This window comes from Lactuca virosa, chromosome 1, assembly GCF_052849685.1.
Source record: "Lactuca virosa cultivar CGN04683 chromosome 1, Lactuca_virosa_CGN04683_v6, whole genome shotgun sequence".
In the NCBI taxonomy this organism is placed as follows: domain Eukaryota; kingdom Viridiplantae; phylum Streptophyta; class Magnoliopsida; order Asterales; family Asteraceae; genus Lactuca; species Lactuca virosa.
In genome coordinates, this window is record NC_136426.1 from 88,608,030 (window position 1) to 88,623,699 (window position 15,670).

The window sequence follows — 15,670 nt, forward strand, 5'->3', positions numbered from 1 at the left end:
TTAAAACTTTGTGGAAAAACTTATCCTTACAATCCACATGGAAAATTGTTGTTATCTATTCCTTAGCAATATATCATAACTTCTTAAGCAACTGCTCAAAATTCTGATGCGATCGAAATCCACCTTCGCGATCAGAATCATCATATACTTCCTTTAAGATTTCTCTCTATTCTTTGATTCTTAAAATATCAACATGTGACCCAGTCACATCATGTAATGAGGATCTCATAATAGAACTTAACAGAGTTAGATAATGGGCTCTACCTGATGTAGAGTCAAACTTATTGACTTTAACATCCTTAGGTAAATTTGGCAGCTTTGCAATCAACGCCCCTTCCTTTGGCAAAATAAACATATGGACCCTTTGGTAATTGGACTATCTCATACTTAGCCTTTCTCTTTACCATTTGGTCAACCGGGTTGACTATGGTCAATCCCTTTCCATTGGGAAGAGAATGCTTTTTCTGGATTTCCAGTGTCACCATTGTCACTGTCCATAAAGTTTTTGGGAAGTTGATCTTCTAATCAAATTTGCTTTACTATCGTTCCAAATCATTGCTGATTCAGCAGCACCAAGCAAATAGATATGATCATTAAGGTTCATGTCATAGTCTGTTTCATAGTAGTCCCAAAGGAACTCACTATGTGACTTAGAAAGTGATTGAACATCCAACTTTCTCAAGACTTTGACACCCAACTCTCCCGGCTTGTCAATATGTGACTTCATCTCTAAGATGTGATCACACATATACCTTGCTTGCCATTAGGGCTTGAGTGACCTTGAACTTGTGGGTTAGGGAGAATAATTGGAGGAGGTGGAGGAAGAGAAGTATGACTTCCATGAGCCAAACTCGGGAAGTCATATTCATTAGGAAAGCTTGGTTTGGGAAGATCATTGTTGTCTAAACCAGACATCAACAATGGGAGAAATTCACGTAAAGTTGATTTAAGTCCTTAATATAACACCCAATATGATATATTAAGGCTAGGACCCAACAAACTATTTTATAACTTGGAAGAGGGATGCCGTAATCCAAGCTATAAAATATTTGAAGGTAGGTGAATGACGATTCACCAATTTCCACCAAGATAAACGAAATGTATTATTAGGTTTTAATTGGTTTTGAAACTCCTAGATTCTTTTGAGATTCATTGAACTTTTCAATGGCATGTTTCAATCTCGAGTGTGCCCTTCAGGTTTTGTGACTGGGATGCCGAGGATCACAAAACAAGGTGTGAAGTAACCATGCAAATATACTTGGTACCCTTAATATTTACCCCTCAATCGATGTGCCGGTTAACCACACACGCTCCAACGATACTATGATAAACATTAAGTTACCCTTTGCCTACCTTGTTAAGTCCAGGTTAGTGTGCCGGTTAACCACACACGCTCCACTAACAGCTTAAACAAAGTGCAAAGTGTAATTTCATGGATTAGCACCTTATTCACATTTTCCTAAGTAACTAAGATTGGGAATTTAGAAGTGTTTAGTTACTTAGTATTTATCATTATACTTATAATGAAGGGAGAATTATAGTCCTTGTCCTACCTGTTCGGCTAACGACCTTCCACCGGTCAAGGAAGCGGTGAGTGAGAGTGGACACCCATTAAACTGCCATTTTATAGGCAGTAACCTTATACCCCCCTTATAGACCGGCTTCGTGAATGAGGCCTACTAATGGTAAGACAACTTTATCTTATACATATCTATATAATTAAAATTATAATAATAGTATAAGGGTTGAATTTTAAACTTTTAAAATTCTAAGGTCTAGTTTGGAATTAAAGTATACATGGGGGGTAACTTTACAAATTCCAAAACTTGATGACAAGTTTTGAAACCTTTCAAAACTCTTGGATTTTTCATAACTTATGAGTTTAATTAAGGTTTAATGAAAAAAAAATTCAAGTTCCATAACTTGAGGACAAGTTATGGAAGACATTAAATCATTTAATGATGACATTAAAAATAGTGACTCTTCTATTTTCATAACCTATGAGACTTAATGACACTTTAAAAAGAAAAAGTCTTCACTTTCCATAACTTGAGGACAAGTTATGGAGTTCATAAAAACCATTAAGATCAAATATTCCAATTAACACAATAATCAAATAATTTTTCTATGATCTAGATTAAACTCATAAGTAAAGATAATTCACATCAACAATTTTCAAGAAATTAGATAATCATATAAACTAATACAAATCTTGAAACTTTCACAATTATCCTTTGAAGACTCTTGGAATTCATAACCTAAAGAGTTAATAAATGAGACATTTCACATCCATAACTTATGGAAGTTTCAAAACTCTTAAGATCATAACTTTAAAAAAAACTTTTGAGTTCCAAAATTTTATGACAAAATTTGTAACTCCTTAAAACCATTTAGATCAAACTTTTAAAACAAATAAAATAATCATATCATTCTATCTTTTAATAAATTGACCTAATTCAACTCTTGTAGTAAAGTGACTCAAATTTTATAAATAATTAGTTTTTCATAAAATCAAGTAATTATCATAAAATTTGACAAACTTCATGTTTTTTTTTTCTTTTTTTTTCTTCAACTTGAAAAAAAATACATTTGCATCAAATATAATAGAAAACAACCCATGGCTCTGATACCACTGTTGGGTTTTAGTATACTACAACATCCTATGGTGCACATACAACCCTAAATACCTTGGATCTATGTTTTCTCTATTATACATGCAAATGGTTTCCAAGGCATTAAACCTATAACTAGCATGCATTTGACATAAACCATATAATATACTAGTTAGGGAAACATACCTTTTATGTGGCTTGAAGTCTTGATGTATTTGGCCTTAAGAGCTTAGCACCAATAGTATGAAATGCCTCAAATGGAATCACAACACACCTAGGACAAAGGTGGCTCTTGAGAGAGAATTCCATGCACCAAAACACCTCCATATTTCTCTAAGAAAAGAAGTGGTGATTTTGGCTATGGAGTAACCTATTTATATGTAGGATTCCAAGGGTCATGGGTATAACCCATAATCCATACCCATGGGTTTTATGATCCATGGTTCATGTGGCCCAACTCTTTATGTATCCATACATAAACTTGGTCCAACATGGATCATAAGCCCAACACATATAAATATAACTAATTATCATAATTAGTCCCCATAGATTTAATTAGTCTCTTTTGATCACTAAATTAATTCCAAATTAATTCTTGATCGATACTAATTAAAATATATGATTTCATATTAATATATTATAACTTATAATATATTAATAAACCATAAATAACCTTCTCTCAAAAGTCCATCCTAACAAATTGTCCTGATGATATGCAACCCAAATGGACCATGCTACTCTCGGGTCAAGTACATACCAATAATAGTTATAGGCTTAGACATCTAATCCAACAATATGTCTGAGGATGACAGTGATTACTCCTTTATTGGAGCAGATTAGAGAGCACAGCTTGAGGGCCTAAAAGAGGAAAGACAGAAGTGCGAGAGGATCGTGGGCCGAGTAGCCTCTTTCGATTATGACAGTCGAGGATTGTTGACCCTTCATGGGAGAGTTTGGGTGCCGTACTGGGGAGGAGTACGGCAGGTGTTGATGGATGAGGCCCATAAGTCTCGGTTCTCCATCCACCCAGGGGCGACGAAGATGTACAGAGATCTTCGACCCGATTATTAGTGGCCCTGCATGAAGCGGGACGTAGCTTGGTACCTGGAGAGATGCCTGACCTGCAGGAAGGTCAAGGCAGAGCACCAGAGACCCCATGGCAAGATGCAGCCATTAGACATTCCCGTGTGGAAATGGGAGGATATCACTATGGATTTTGTTACTAAGCTTCCCAGGACTGCACGTGGAGTTGATTCGATTTGGGTCATAGTGGATCGGTTGACCAAGAGCGCGTATTTCGTACCGATCCAGGAGAGCATATCAGCCGAGAAGTTAGCCGATATTTATGTGCGAGAGGTTGTGGCACGTCATGGAGTGCCTGTTTCAGTAGTATCAGATCGAGAAGTCCGGTTTACTTCCAGGTTTTGGAAGCGGTTCCATGACGAGATGGGGACTCGTCTCCTTTTCAGCACCGCTTTCCACTCTCAGACGGACGGGCAGAGCGAGAGGACGATTCAGAATCTCGAGGACATGCTTCAGGTATGTGTCATAGATTTTGGTGGCAGTTGGTATACGTACCTTCTATTAGCGGAATTTTCGTATAACAACAGTTACCACTCCAGTATAGACCGACCTCCCTTTGCGATGCTCTACCGGAGGAAGTGTAGGACCCCAATCTGTTGGGGCGAGGTCGGTCAGAGAGTCATGGGGAGCACTGAAGTAGTGCTTAAGACCACAAAGTTGATACAGCAGGTCCATAGCTGGCTCCAGACTGCTCAGAGTCAGCAAAAGAGTTACGCCGATAGGAGGCGTTCTGATTTGGAGTTCCAGGTAGGCGATATGGTCCTCCTGAAAGTGTCACCCTGGAAGAGTGTCATCAAGTTCCGGAAGAGGGGCAAGCTGGGCCCCAGATTCATTGGTCCCTTTAGGGTTTTGGCCCGGGTGGGTCGGGTTGCTTATCGGTTAGATCTTCCAGTAGAGCTTAGCCAGATCCACAACACTTTCCATGTGTCTCAGTTACGGAAGTGTTTGGTGGATGAGTCAGCAGTTTTACCGTTGGAGGATATTCAGGTTGACAGCAGCCTGAATTACATCGAGAGACCAGTTGCGATCTTGGATCGGAAGACGAAGACCTTGAGGAACAAGGTGGTTCAGCTAGTGAAGGTGCAGTGGCAGCACCGGAAGGGTTCGGAATGGACATGGGAGACCGAGGAGGAGATGAGGGAGCATTATCCGGAGTTATTTTCAGATTCAGTAGCAGCAGACTTCGAGGACGAAGTCTAAGATAAGCGGGGGAGAATTGTAACGCCCCGTTCCTGGTATGCATTTAAAACATTATTTTTCTTTTTATTTTAGAAGCTACTCGACGAGTCAGTGGCCCTAACTCGTCGAGTAGCAGCGAGTTAGCACGTGGAGTAGGCGTGGCGACTCGACGAGTCCATATTCCGGACTCGGCGAGTCCGCCAGTCTGGATGAAGCCCTAATTTTTGGGAGTGTACCCTATTTAAACACCATTATAGCCCCAAACCAGCCTCCTTCACCTCTCAGAGACTTATTCCCGAAACCCTAGCCTCCTTGAAGTGTGTGTGAGTGATTTTTTCCCTTGTAAAGGAATCTTGGTGCATTGTTGAGCAAGAAGAAGAAGGAGAAGGTAGAAGAACTCAAGGAAGAAGAAGTAGATCCATATTATACTCCTCTTTGGCCATCCTTTCTGGTAATAAAGCTTTCATCTTGGTTATTGTATTGCTAGATCTAGTTTGTCCCCAAATTGATGGTTTTTAGCTCAAAAACCCCAAATCCCTAGTGATGAAGCTTTGTAATCAAGCCATATCTCGGATCTAGCCTCTCTTGAGTTCCAGGAGCTCAAGAAGGCCACCTTTTGGCAGCCATGGCCTTGTTCTAGACAAGTAACCCCCATTATAGCCAAGTTTGAGTGTTATTGCTTCATTGCATCATAGATACACGTAAAGTTAGCAACTTTACGTGTTCAGATTGTCCCAGAAACCCAGATCTATGAATTTGATGCACTGAAACTGATTAGAATCGACTGAATAGAAACTGCATGCAAAGGACTCGGCGAGTCGTTCTTCGGACTCGGCGAGTCCGGTCGCGAGTCTTAGATTCCCTGTTCAGTAGTAGCGAGTCTGTTAGTGAGTGGAGTAAAGACTCAGTGAGTTAAGACATGGATCTGAGTGTAGAGGGACTCGGCGAGTCTACGCCCTGACTCGGAAGGTCCAAGGCAATCTCCTTACCCGTAAGAACAGACTCGACGAGTTGTTCATACAACTCGGCGAGTCGGATGAAGGTTGGCAGGATATCAGTAAAGAAGGAGAACTCGTCGAGTTTTGGTTAAACTCGACGAGTAGAGTCGGGAAGGGGAGTGGAAGGAAAGATAGGGACTCGACGAGTTGGCGGCCCAACTCGGCGAGTCAGGTCAACGGATTGTTGACTTTGACCAGGGGGTAAAATAGTCATTTTACCCTAAGATTAGCTATCAGTGCCTGATTAAGTGTATTTTGGGAATTATAGTCGGGGAGTTACCGGAGCAGCAGTCAGACAGTTCCCGAGCAGCATTTCAGCAGCCAGCCTTACGAGGTGAGTTTCCTTCCAGTAGGAACGGGTCTACGGTCACAATGCCGGCCCATTTAGTTAATAGTAGTTCCGGACTACAGTCCGATGCAGTAGTTCAGTATGCTTGGTGTCTTGGTGATACAGGCATGGTATGTGTTATGTGTTCCGGACTATGGTCCGGTGCAGTATGCAGTGTATGTGTTCATATTATATGCTATGATTATGTTATGCTATGTTTAGTCAGTTCCGGACTTCGATCCGATGCAGTTTTGGACTTCGGTCTGATGCAGTGGACAAGGCCCTAGTTAGTTCCGGACTTCGGTCCGATGCAGTGGGCAAGGCCCTAGTTAGTTCTGGACTTCGATCTGATGCAGTGGGCATGGCCCTAGTAGTTCCGGACTTCGGTCCGATGCAGTGGGCAAGGCCCTAGTCAGTTCCGGACTTCGGTCCGATGCAGTGGGCAAGGCCCTAGTCAGTTCCGGACTTCGGTCCGATGCAGTGGGCGAGGCCCAATATGTGCTTTATATGTTATTGTATGGTATGTGGTAGTTTGGGGGAGCTCAGTAAGCTTCGTGCTTACAGTTTCAGTTTTGGTTTCAGGTACTTCAGTTAACAAAGGGAAGGGCTCGGGATGATGGCATGACACACACCATAGTTTTAGCCTGGGAGTTAGACTCTGATATTTTGATATGATCTTAACACTAGTTTCGATTTGATAAATTTATTACGAAATTTTGAGATACATGATTCATGGTTTAATCTTTTAATAATTGATATTATGGTTTAGTAAAGTTTTCAAACAAAAAATTTTGGGTAGTATTTTTGGAATGTTATATGATAATTGCCGCAATCATACTGTTAGAGATCGTATTTCTATTGGATGGAGTATGGATAAGTTTAGGCGGGATCCTAGGGGTGGTATTGAGCAAACTCAGTGGGATAATCTCTTGACTTTTTTGCAGGGTGTTCAGCTTAGACCCATACCAGATAGACTGGGTGGATTTTAGATGCTTCAGATTCTTTTTCAGTCTCTTTGGCTCGTATTTCTCTTGACAACAGGTTAATTACTTCAGGTGATATGGTTACTAGATGGAATAATTGGGTTCCGATTAAAATTAATATTTTCATTTGGAGGGTGCATCTTCATAGTATTCCGACGAGAGAGAGAGAGAGAGAGAGAGAGAGAGAGAGAGAGAGATTATCTTCTAGAGGTATTATGTAACACCCTGAATTTAGAAGTTTGGAAAAGAGAAGAAAAACCTCAAATGAGGAAGTGACTCATCGAGTAGATGGGTGACTCGACGAGTAGGAGCGCGATTTGGTCGCGGGTTTAGTGACCTACTCGACGAGTCCGAAGACTGACTCGACGAGTTGGCCAGGTTTGGGGAAAACCCTAAATACGGGCCTTGTACCCTATTTAAGGAACATTATAGCCTTCATCAGCCCCCTTGATACTCTCTCAAGTCCCAGAACGAAAACCCTAGAGCCTCCCTTGAGTTGTGAGTCATTTTGAGAGTTTTGGAGCATTCTTGAAGCTTGGAGGAACAAGAAGAAGGTTGGAGGTTCAAGGAGGAAGGAGTAGATCCAGAAGATTTACTCCATTTGCTGCTCATTTTGGTAATCAAGTTCCTTCCTTGACTTCTACTTTGTTAGATCTCTTTATGTCCCTTTTTATGAAGTTTATGGACCAAGAATGATTTCTTGTGGGATTAGGACGTCCCAAGCAAAGATCTTTTCAGATATGGAGTCCCTAAGAATGGTTAAGGCATAAAGGTGCAAGATTTATGCCATTAGAAACCCTCATTCAACCTTAAAGGGGTTATTATGGCCTTTTAAGCCTCAAAAGGGCATGCATGGAAGGAAAGGTGGGGACTTTACGTGTTATACCGATCTTAGGAGCCCAGATCTACCTTTGGGAGAAGCTGTTTGGCTTAGAAATCGTCTGAATAGAATGAGACATAGAGGGACTCGGCGAGTCACTTATGGGACTCGGCGAGTCAGTCTGCTCTCTTGCCCTAAAACCCTTTTGTTAAAGTGTATGAGTTGAGTTGGTATGGGACTCAGTCAATCTGGGTCCATAGCGGGCATGAAGATCATCGTACTCGGCGAGTTTAATGAGGAACTCGGCGAGTCTAAGGCAATCTTCTTAGTTTATGAAGATGGACTCGACGAGTTGTTCATACAACTCGGCGAGTCATTATCTCGACATTCATAAGAGGGAGATGAACTCGACGAGTTCAAGGATGAACTCGGCGAGTCGGTTGAAGATGGTCCCGATTGTAGGACTGAAGGAGAACCCGTCGAGTTCTTGCTAGACTTGACGGGTAGGATCGGTGGTTGTATTGAGTTAGAGAAGCATGGACTCGACGAGTTGGTAGACCAACTCGGCGAGTCAAGTCAACTGGAGGTTGACTTTGACCAAGTTTGACCAGGGTAGACTTTTGGAATATTGTGGTCTAAATATTACTTTGGGTATTGATAGTTCGGGGAGCCGAAGGATCAGCAGTTCAGAAGTTGCCAGTTAGCAGTCAGAAGTGTTCAGCTAGTCTTCAGCAGTGCGATGTGAGTGTCCTCACTGTGTGAATGGGTCTACGGCCACAATGCCGGCCCATGTAGTTTATGAGTAAGAAGACCCGGAGGTTAGCCCTAGGCACTGTATGCTAGTATGTTATTCTGGATCAAGGTCCGATGTCGGGCGGGAGTCTGAGGAATGTTTGCATGTTAGTTTATACTTGTTGTATTTGTGATACTTGTATGTGCCTGGTAGGGAGGTGAGTGTGGGCGAGATCTCGTATCTCACCATTAGCAGAGTATGGACGAGGTTCCATATCTCATTAGTAGCAGATCAGGGGCGAGGCCCGAGTTAGGAGAGAGATGAGTGTGGGCGGGGGCCTGTATCTCATTATTAGCAGGAGCATGGACGAGGTTCCATGACTCACCAGTAGCAGGACAGAGGCGGGGCCCAAGATAGGCGAGGCCTTAGTACATGGATTCAGTAGAGTATGTTTAGTTTATGCATTATGTGCTATGTTATATGATTGTATGTGTTGAGTGGTCGGGGCCCGAAGACAGGCGGGGCCTAAGAGAGACAGATCTGTATACCGAGCGGGGTCGATGTCAGGTGGGGCCTGATGCCGGGCGGGGCCCGATGCCGGATCTAGTCCGATGCCGGGCAAGTCCCGATGCAGCGGGCGGGGGCCCGATATGTGGTATGTATGTGGTATGTGGTAGGTTTGGGAACTCACTAAGCTTCGTGCTTACGGTTTTCAGTTTTGGTTTCAGGTACTTCCGGTAGCGGAGGGAAGAGCTCGGAATGATCGCATGGCACATACCAAAGAAGTCTAGCCTTGGATGTTTACTCTGATAAAATAAACAAGTGTTTTGAAAAGATACTCTGATTTGTTATATAACCCTTTTAGTATGTTGAAATGATTTGATACTATGATTTAGTAATGTTTTAAAAAGAAATTTTTGGTCATGATTTTTTGGGATGTTTCATATTATGGTATCCCTAATTATGTGCCCGATTTGTTTTAGTGCTATGGAGACCATCGATCATCTTTTTACAGGATGTCCTGAGTTGAATGAGATTTGGAGTCGTATTGCTATTTGGTGGGGGTCTAGTCTTCCTGTTCAGATTTCGGTCTAATCGCTTCTTTCTTGGTCCAATGATATCACGTTGAGGGGAGACCAACGGAAGGTGTTTAATGCGGTTATCTTGACTACTTTTTGGAGCATTTGGAATTTTCGAAATTCGATCATTTTTTGAACGGCTATCCCAAAAAAGTCCTTTTTATTTGATGATGTCGTAGATAAGGCTTTCTTTTGGGTTTCTAATAGATGTACCAAAATTAAGTTATGTTGGATTGCTTGGCTTCTTAACCCAACTTTAGCTTCTATTATGATGTAATTGTTCTTTTTCTAGCTTCTTGCTAGTTTTTTAATATAATTCAACCGTTATAAAAAAATAGCACAAGGAGGCATATCTTTTTATTGTAAAATATTTATAACCAAGGTCGCCTTGTATAATATTTGATACCAAAAAGTAAAATTCATCATGCTCATTATTTGTTAGCGATTTAGCTTCACTTTGGATTTTAGCATTATTGTTATTTTCTGCAACTTCAAGTGAAGCTTCTCTTATATCTGAAAGTTGTAGTCCAACAGAAAATCGAAAAACATGGTCCACCCCTTTGTTCCATTCCTTGTCTGCTGCCTCCACATATTCAAAATTATCATAAGTCCATAACTCAATAAAAATTTATAAGGTATACCTCTTGAATCACATAAACTTAGCACAAAAATTCAGAAATGAACTCTAGAAATTTATATGAAACATCCCAAAAATACAACCCAAAAATTTCGTTTTCAAAACATTATTAAAACCATCAACCATCCAAAATCATAAGTAATATCATAATCATGTATCATAAACATCATAGTATCTGTCTCAAATCAAAATCTCATATCCAAATATCAGAGTCTAACTCCCAGGCTGAAGACTGTGGTGTGTGTCATGCGATCATCCCGAGCCCTTCCCAGTGCTAGTGGAAGTACCTGAAACCAAAACTGAAGACAGTAAGCACAAAGCTTAGTGAGTCTCCCCAATCTACCATATACCATCTACACAAAGCATGTAACTAGGAGATACAGGCCTCGCCCACACTCATGGAGATACGGGCCTCGCCCACGCTCCGCTAACTGGGAGATACGGGCCCCGCCCACACTCCGCTATCTAAGAGATACGGGCCTGGCCCACACTCCACTGTCTAGGAGATACGGGCCTCACCCACACCACACTATCTCTGTGGTACGGGCCTCGCCCATGCTCAGCTACTTTGAGATACAGGCCTCGCCCACACTCGGCCATGATGAGGTACGGGCCTCGTCCACACTCAACTACTAAACCCAACATACAAGTATCACACAGACAACATGTAAAGCTAATCTACTGCTCATACATCATAATCAACTACTACTATGAGATACGGGCCTCGCCCACACTCTGCTAGGATAGGATACGGGCCCCGCCCACACTCAGCTACTATCATATCATACTGCGGGCCGGCCTTGGTGCCGTAGACTCGTTCCTACTGAAAGAGAAGTCACCTCGTATAACTGGCTGCTGATATCCCGAGTGAGAAATCCCTGTTTGCTACTCCGGCGACTCCCGGGCTACAATCACATAACATTCTGAATCAACTGATGATTCCTCATGGAGTAAATGACCAATTTACCCCCTGGTCAAAGTCAAAGTCCTGGTCAGAGTCAAACTTCCAGGTTGACTCTACTCGCCGAGTCCTACAATGGACTCGCCGAGTTCCCTAACTCACAATTCTCTAACTCGCGACTCGACTCGCCGAGTCGGGGCGTAGACTCGTCAAGTCCCTCTACTTCCAGATCCTTGTTCTAACTCACTGAGTCCTCTTCCACACAATGATTCAACTCACAACTCTCAAATCGGAGAAATCGGGAGTTTGCGCTCCGACTCGCCGAGTCCAATGAACGACTCGTCGAGTCCTATGCATGTCTTCACTATACAGTTGATTCTAATCGATTCCAGTGATGTCCAGATCTATAGTTCCCAACTTTATAGTTGATTCTAACACGTAAAGTTGCCAACTTTACGTGCATGCATAAAGGTATGAAGCTAAAACACCAAAATAAGCTAGAAATGGGAACCTAGGGTTTGAAACAAGCCCTTGCTTTGCATAAAGGTAGCTACTTTGAGCTCCTGGAGCTCAATGATGTCCAGATCTATAGTTCCCTACCCTAAGGGAGCTCCAATCTCGAGTTTGGACCTTGAAATGTCCCAAAAGTGGCAAAACAAGCATATATGAAGATCTACTAGGAAAATGAACAAGGTAGAGGCTTTATTACCAGATGAAGTAGCAAATGGAAGCTAGCTTCTGGATCTCCTTCTTCTCCTTTGCACCTTCTCTCTTTCCTTCTCTTCTACACTTCCAAGAATACACCAAATCACTCAAAATCAAGAAGGAATCACTCAAACTCACCAATGGAGGGCTAGGGTTTTGAGGGGGAACTCTCTAGAGGTGCTGGAGGCTGGGATGGGGGCTATAATGATGATTAAATAGGGTACAAACCCTAAGAATTAGGGTTTCATCCAGACTGGCAGACTCGCCGAGTCGGGAATGGACTCGTCGAGTCGCCCCACTAAGTCCACGTGCAATCCCGCTTCTACTCTACGAGTCGGGGCTACTAACTCGTCGAGTAACCCTTAAGAAAGGAAATTCAATATTTAAATTACATACCAGGAATGGGGCGTTACAATTCTCCCACACTTATCTCAGACTTCGTCCTCGAAGTCTGCTGTCTCTGCGAACAACTCAGGGTAATGCCTCCGCATATCTTCCTTGGGTTCCCACGTCCACTCTGAACCCTTGCGGTGCTGCCACTGCACCTTGACCAACTCCACCCTTTTGTTCCTCAGCTCCTTCGCTTTGCGATCCAGAATCGCTACCGGTTTATCGATATAGTTCAGTCTGTCGTCAACCTGAATATCCTCATGGGGTACCACTGCTGACTCATCCACTAAGCACTTCCGCAACTGAGAAACGTGGAAAGTGTTGTGGATCTGGCTGAGCTCTGCTGGAAGATCTAGTCGATAAGCAACCCGACCCACCCGGGCCAAAACCCTAAACGGACCAATAAACCTGGGGCCCAGCTTGCCCCGCTTCCGAAATCTGATAACACCCTTTCAGGGTGACACCTTCAGGAGGACCATATCGCCCACCTGAAACTCCAAGTCCGAACGCCGCTTGTCGGCGTAACTCTTCTGCCGACTCTGAGCAGTCTGGAGCCTGCTCCGGACTTGCTGAATCTGTTCTGTAGTCTTGAGTACCACCTCTGTACTCCCCATGACTCGTTGACCGACCTCACCCCAACAGATTGGGGTCCTACACTTCCTCCCGTAGAGCATCTCGAAGGGAGGCCGATCTATACTGGAGTGATAGCTGTTGTTATACGAAAATTCCGCTAACGGAAGATACATATCCCAACTGCCACCGAAATCCAGCACACATGCCCGAAGCATGTCCTCGAGAGTCTGGATCGTCCTCTCGCTCTGTCCGTTCGTCTGAGGGTGGAAAGCAGTGCTGAAATGGAGACGAGTGCCCATCTCGTCGTGGAACCGCTTCCAAAACCTGGAAGTGAACCGGACGTCTCGGTCTGACACTACCGAGATAGGCACTCCATGACTTGCGACTACCTCTCGCACATAAATCTCGGCCAACTTCTCGGCCGAGATGCTCTCCTGGATCGGTATAAAATGGGTACTCTTGGTCAACCGATCCACGATGACCCATATCGAATCAACCCCTCGTGCGGTCCTGGGAAGCTTAGTAATGAAGTCCATAGTGATATCCTCCCATTTCCACACGGGAATGTCTAGCGGCTGCATCTTGCCGTGGGGCCTCTGGTGATCTGCCTTGACCTTCCTGCAGGTCAGGCATCTCTCCACGTACCAAGCTACGTCCCGCTTCATGCAGGGCCACCAGTAATCGGGTCGAAGATCTCTGTACATCTTCGTCGCCCCTGGATGGATGGAGAACCGAGACTTGTGGGCCTCATCCATCAACACATGCCGTACTCCGCCCCAGTATGGTACCCAGACCCTCCCATGCAGGGTTAATAACCCCCAGCTGTCGTAATCAAACGAAGCCACTCGACCTACTATCCTTTCGCACTTCTGGCGCTCCTCCTTCAGGCCCTCAACCTGCGCCTCCCTAATCTTCTCCAGCAATGGATTAATCACTGTCATCCTCAGACAGATATATTGGATCGGAGCCGCTACCGCCTTGCGGCTCAGGGCGTCGGCCACTACGTTGGCCTTGCCCGGGTGATAAAGGATCTCACAGTCATAATCCTTTACCACGTCTAACCACCGACGCTGCCTCATGTTCAGATCCGGCTGATCCATGAGGTACCTCAGACTCTTGTGATCCGTGAAAATGGTACATCGGACCCCATAGAGGTAATGCCACCAAATCTTGAGGGCGAACACAACAGCCCCCAACTCTAAATCATGTGTCGGATAGTTAGCCTCGTGAGGCTTCAACTGTCTAGAGGCATAAGCTATCACATGGCCTCGCTGCATCAAAACTGCTCCCATGCCCGTGATCGAAGCGTCACAGTAGACCACAAAATCATCTACTCCCTCTGGCAGGGTAAGAATCGGTGCCTCGAACAATCGCTGCCTGAGCGTCTCGAAGGCTGCTTGCTGCTCAGGACCCCAGCGATACACAATCGACTTCTTGGTCAGTCGAGTGAGCGGTACTGCTATCTTGGAGAAGTCCTGGATGAATCTCATGTAGTACCCTGCCAAGCCCAGGAAGCTCCGAATCTCAGATGGAGACTTCGGGACCTCCCACTGCATCACAACTTCTATCTTGGCCGGATCGACTAATATACCCTTCTGGTTGACGAGGTGTCCCAGAAACTACACCTCACGCAACCAGAACTCACACTTGGAGAACTTTGCGAAAAGTCTCTCCCTCCTAAGTGTCTTTAGCACCTCTCTCAGATGCTCCTCGTGCTGCTCCTGAGTCTTGGAGTAAACCAAGATGTCATCAATAAACACTATCACAGACCGATCCAGCATCGGCCTGCATACGCGGTTCATGAGATCCATGAACGCGGCTGGAGCATTGGTGAGCCCAAACGGCATCACCACAAACTCATAATGACCATAGCGGGTCCTGAAAGCGGTCTTCTGTACATCGTCGTCCCTAACCCGCATCTGGTGATATCCAGAGCGTAGATCAATCTTGGAGAACCAAGATGCTCCCTGGAGCTGATCAAATAAATCATCTATCCTCGGGAGTGGGTAACGGTTCTTCACCGTTACCTTGTTCAGCTCCCGGTAGTCTATACACATGTGATGCGACCCATCCTTCTTCTTCACAAATAGGATCGGGGCTCCCCATGGCGAACTGCTCGGCCTGATAAAGCCCTTGTCTAGCAGCTCCTACAGCTGCGTAGACAACTCCTGCATCTCAGGAGGAGCCAACCGATACGGTGCCTTGGCAATCGGAGTCGCACCAGGAACCAAATAAATCCTAAACTCAACCTGTCTCTCCGGGGGTATCCCAGGTAAATCCTCTGGGAATACGTCCGGGTACTCTCGTACTACTGGCACATCGTTGACTGTCGTCTTACCCTTATCCCGGCTATCCATGACATAAGCAACATATCCCACACAACCTTGTTGAAAATAGCGTCTCACTCTCGCTGCTGAGCAAAGAATCGGTCCGCGCTGTGGCCTCTCGCCCTGAATCACTAACTCTCCCCTACTAGGAGTGCGAACCCTCACCAACTGGCGCTCACAGTCAATCACTGGCCCGTTGGGGCTCAACCAATCCATTCCTACTATAACTTTATTCCCTCGTAAGGGAATAGGAACCAAATCCACCATGAACTGCTCGTCATACAACCGTAATGTACATCCCCTATGGACTCTCGCGACCCTA